This window comes from Crocodylus porosus, unplaced genomic scaffold, assembly GCF_001723895.1.
Source record: "Crocodylus porosus isolate Cpor-Errol unplaced genomic scaffold, CroPor_comp1, whole genome shotgun sequence".
In the NCBI taxonomy this organism is placed as follows: Eukaryota; Metazoa; Chordata; order Crocodylia; family Crocodylidae; genus Crocodylus; species Crocodylus porosus.
The window spans coordinates 55319196-55324678 of NW_017728907.1; positions in this window are offsets into that span (position 1 = coordinate 55319196).

The following is a 5483-nucleotide window of genomic DNA, read 5'->3' on the forward strand; positions in this document are numbered from 1 at the left end:
CTTCTTGCTGCCTTTCCTCTGTGTTGGAATAGATTTAGCTTGTGCATTGAGGATCGCTTCCTTGAGAAGCAACCACTCTTCTTGAACTCCCATCACCCTGGGATCACGGTCCCTGAGGGCCTGACCAACTAGCCTCTTAAGCTTGTCAAAGTCGGCTTTTCTGAAGTCAAGGACTTCTGTGTTGCTGACTGACTTGCCTGCTTTATGGCGGATGGTGAAGGTGATCAGCACTCATTGTTATGAATGGCAGTGTCAAGGAGCCGTTTACTGTGTGACTGGCAGCCTGCACAATAACGTGGCTATAGGAAGTGCTGTGTTCTCCCTGTCATGGGAAATCATATCTTGGGGCAGCGGGAGATAGATATTCTGTAAAACGGCCATGCTGATACAAATCAAAACACTGTCAGGAGAGGAGCAATCTGCAGGTTCAGGATTTATGATGGAGAAGTGAACTGCTGCCAGTCTAGGGAAGGGGCAAGGTCCCCGGCTGTGAGAAATGGGCAACGGGCCATGACTGCAATGGAAAAACCCACAAAGAACCTGCTCTAGAGTTGGTGGGGCAGGCAACAGGACCAAGCTTAAGCCTTTGCAGTCCACTGTAACTGGGTAAAAGGCTCTACAGGTGCCCAGTAACAATCCAACAGTGGTCCAAGCTACTCTGACTATGAAGCGTGGGCTAAATGTGATGGTGAGGAGTCAGGGATTCCCTTTGGTAGGAGACAGGAGCTACAGAATCTCACTTTGGACCAACACAGCCTCAGCAGAAGCACTGAACATGCGTGTATATGTGACTCTAAGGATGAGGGGACACGAAGAAGGTAGGCTGTCACCTTCAGTTCTGTGTGTGGTGAGGATATCACGTAGTTCCTTATCTCTTCCTTCTTTATGGGAGTTGAGGGTGGCCTTTTTTTAAAAGGATCTCTGTCTGTTTCCTTTTTGCTTTGCATTTGCAAGCGAACATCCTTGTCTGGTCGTCCAGCTACAAACAGGTTAAAGCCAAACAAAAGCAGCATTTGTACGCACATTGTACCCAACTCCCCAAAATGTCACTAACTACATTGCACTTCCAGTGGATCAGTCATCGATAGCTCAGCTGCTTCCTATTTGTTCGCCCTGCAAGTGTATATAAATACTAATTCCACAGCCCTGGCTGCCTTTTGTTTTAAAGTGTGTAGTGGGGATACTTTTTTGGTTTAGATTTCATTTTTGAGCTAGTGCTCTGCAAAAATACACCCTAAGTTACTCAAGTACTGTATACAGATGCTTGATACAGGGCTGGTTTGGTCAGGGGTCAGCCTGCCTTGTGCAGGGGGTTGGAGTGAATGGGACTTCCTGAGGTCTCTGTCTGTCCTACTAGTCTATGATTCAATGCTACAGTTTTGGTAAAAAAAAAAGTGCATCTCAGACGGTGGTATAGGTGACTGCTGTTAGGTTTGAGGATTATGGGGGTGCAGACACATGATGTAGTTACTAGGGAATAACTTCTGTGGGAGCTTACACATGACCAGTTATCCTACGCTAGCTGCCTGCAGGAGGTGACAGTGCAGAGCCTGGTCGGTAGATGATGGGGTTCACGTTGAGCCAGCTGCTACCTCAGATGAAGCTGACCTGGAGAACAGACATTTCCTGTGATACTTTTCCGATGTAATAAAGTTACTACGTGTTTTTCAAGGAACAACACTCTGGATTTAAGTGCATCTTGTATGGACTCCACATTTCCTAGATAGGCAGTGTGTTGTGTGTCCGAACCCATGTAACAGAGTCTGCAAAATGGGGTTTGGAGTAGGACTCCTGCAGGGTGAAAGCCCATGTTGTGTTGATGTCTATGTTCTGGAGAGCTCTGCACACCCGCCAGTAGTGGACTTAGAAGGACAATTTATGGGCCTGCTCTACACTTAGGGACCAAGAATGGTAATATTTTCCCACCTGAGGTAGTGAACAACTTTTAAGATCAACCTTTTCCCCTGTGTTCAGCAGAGTCAAGACTGATTTGATTCCCCTCCTAGCCAGGCTGCAGCATCTACATTGGTACAAATGTATCAAAGGCTGGGCTCAGCATCAGGTCCGTGGAAGAGTGTGGAGGGATCCTCCCATCATTTATGCTCCCTCTGCAGGTGGAGCCCAGTCTGCCCTCCCCCAGCTTCATTCCTCCCTGGTCTTCCGTGCCCAGGCACTGATTTGTTATGGCAATTTTGCAAGCATCATTTATTTAAAGAATATTTATTTACCAAAAGCCCGGAAGCGGTTGTTTTGGAAACAGAGGCAAGGAGAGGTCTGTTGACTTCACAAACAGATAGAAGATAAACACAAGGTCAGAGGGATTTTCGGGCTGTTAACCTTAGCCATGTCCCCAAAGAAACCAGACCCAGCAACAAGGAACTGAAGGGGAAGATGGCGCTGGATTTATGGGATCTGCTGATCCCTAAGCAGTGCCTGGGTCACTCTCTGGCTTTGTGTCCAGGCCTGGGCAGAGCTGATGAAATAAATCCAGCATGGGCACATTGGTTGTGAACATTTTGCACATCTATGGCACTTTCTCCACGGCCTTTATGTGCATCGCAGGCTGTGCTCCTGCCAGACAGGGCAGTTTCCACCTCCCCTGTCAGAGGTGCGGGACTGAAATGCAGAGGTATTGCCAAGAGCCTCTGGGAGTCAGGTGCCACATCAGAGACTGCTTGGGAAGCAGATTGTTTCGGCTGGCTTCTGGGTAGACCTACCCTGCTCTGGCCGTATCCCTGGTGTGAACCCGCTGTGTTGGCACAGTGCACAGAGCCAAAGTAAGGCGTCTGGGGCCCTCTGTAATGCTCTCCTGGGATGCAGAGGTTGTGGCATGATCTGGCCCAAGTAGTTGACTTGCACCAAACTGCATGCTCCGTTGCAGTCACCTGCTGATTCGGTATCAGGAGGTGATACTATTGGGAGGCTCCAGTGCAGTGGAGCTGCTCGTCCATCCCAGCCCCCACTGCAGATCACAGTGCACCAGTCTTCAAGGGCTCCAGCAGTGAGAGCGTTTATGTAGATCACGGTGAGCATTCCCGTGCGAGTGCTCAGAAACTTTTCTTACTCATCATGATGCTTGCTGAGACTTAAATAAAGCACATCCTAAGTGTAACGTGTGACAAGGCCTAGGAGCACGTGAGATGGAGCCCCCCCTTCTTCCTCAAAAGGGACATGGCCACTGGTGGAAGGGATATTGGCTTTTCACTTTTACTCTTCCATCTTCTATGCCAGCTTTCTCAGTCTCTCTCCAACACTGGGGACTCTCTCCTTAAAGACTAACCAGTGGCAAAGCCAGTTGTTCTGCACTCAGAAGAGCCAGCAAACACAACCCAGGACGTGTACACCGTGCTGTTGAGCAGGGATTTGAACACATGACCCACGGGCTCCTAGATGGACTAGGAATTCAGGGGTGCAGTGAGCAGGGGGAGCGTCTACCACCAAAACCAGGGTACAGAGCCCTGTTGGGGATGTGTGTTTGTGTCAGGGAGTGTGTTAACCACCGTGGCTTCTTTTTGCCAGGGTCCCTGTTGCCACCACTCACCCCATGGCCAGAAGTGGGTCCAGATCTGGCCTGTGGGGGTCACATCAGTTTGACACCCCTGCTTTAGGGTAAAGCGGGGAAGCAGACATGCCACACACCCCTAACCAGGTTATTAGAAACAGCAGTGAGAAAAGCATGCCATTGCCATTCAAAACCTTCAAGCCGGGCATTCCTGTCTGGCTCTCCTCAAAGCTGATGCATCATCACCATCCACTTAAATAAATACACGGCTGAGGCCTGTCTTACTGACAGGAATTCATATAATAGTTCAATTACCCGCCCGTCTGGTGACAGAGACCTGTTGCACTGACACAGACGGGCGCTCAGGATCTGGCAGTGAAGTGAGCTGCACCAGTCCTAAGGACTACACGAGGGATGGGCTGGTGTTCCCCGCTCCTAACAGCATGGATTTCCTTAAGACGGCACCGAAGGGGCTGAGGGTTGCAGTGCTGCCCTGCTACCAAGGTTGTACTTATGAGTATTCCTCCTTGCCAGCTCTGAGGAGGCCTTTCACAAGAAGCTAATTCTCCAAACACGGGGGAAGGAGCTGGGACAAAGTTAAGGTGAGTCATCCTGCTTCCACGGCCCCAAGCCTGGGGGTGGTAAATGCAGCTAAGGCCCCTTCATGATGTGAATTCTTCTTGGTGCCGGATGACAGGGTAGCAGGAAGAGTGGATGACCTCGGTGGCAGGGCCCCTTTGCAATTCTGCTGCCGAAAATCAAGGATTGTAAGTGCTTTAGAGGTAGCCGTGATTTCCGGGGCAGCTCAGACATCCTGATGGGTCCTGAGAGATCTGCAGGCTCAAAGAACTGTGCCCTGGCTAACATAGGGCTTGTGGTGCCAGCCACCTGGGTCCCACACCAGAACTAGGGAAAGAATCAGCTGGGACCCAAGTCTGCCCACCCCCAGGCCAGAGCTTCGAGTCTGCCCTGTCATTTCTGACATCCCATTGAGGAATAAACCACAAAAAAAAATAAAGCTCTTCCTCCCAGGACGCAGGGCTGTTCCTGCACAAGCAGCCCAAGGGCCGCTGCTTTTACAAGCTACCAGCTGCCAGGGGCCATGTCATCCCCACACCAAAAACCAGAACTCTTGGTTCCAAAATGATCCCTTTTATTAGACCAACTGGGAAATCTTGAGAAAACTGTCCTTCTCTTGCATTTCCCAGTTAGTCTAATAAAAGATCATTTTGGAACCAAGAGGTCTAGTTTTTTGTACCTCTTCTTGTCTCAGACCAACACAGCTCCTGAGTGCACCCTCCCACTCATCCCCAGCCACATGCTGCTGCAGTTGGGTGTCGACTCCACATGAGGGCACCCCGACCCCAAGGCTTGCATTTCCGCTCTTCCTGAAGCTGTTTCTCCAAGGGAGAGTGAGAAATCAAAAAGGGGAGCAGCCAGCTTTGCTAGAGGAGGCTCCTTTTGCCTAAGGACTCCCCAGGATCTGGCAGAAACAATGGCATGTCGGGAGAGCCTGGGATGTGCCTGCAGTGCCATGTAAAATACTTTTAATTAAAAAGAAACACCTGCCACCAAAAGCAGAGTTTAGAAGTCACCTGCTCACTGAGCTCCCTGGTCCAGCCGCCCCTCAAATGACAGGCTCAGCGGGAGGGTTGGGGAAGGGGGTGAATAGCTGTGATAGTCTCCACCCAGGCAGGACAGGCTACAAAGCTGCCTGCAGCCCTCTCAGGGTCGCCTGTCAAGGTGGGCACCCCCTCCCCAGGTGCATCAGTAGTGTAATGATTTAGGTCCCACAGTGAATAACAACCACTATGAATGAGGAGGAGAACAGAGTTTTAATGCTAGCACAGCACGGGGCTCCTCCAGCACAGACCACCTGGCTGCCCCAGCTGGATTCCTCCTTACTCTCCAGGGATCATGCTCAAATTCTTCACGTGATAAGACATTCCCTTGTAAGGGACTGTCTCCAAAGTTAGTCCTT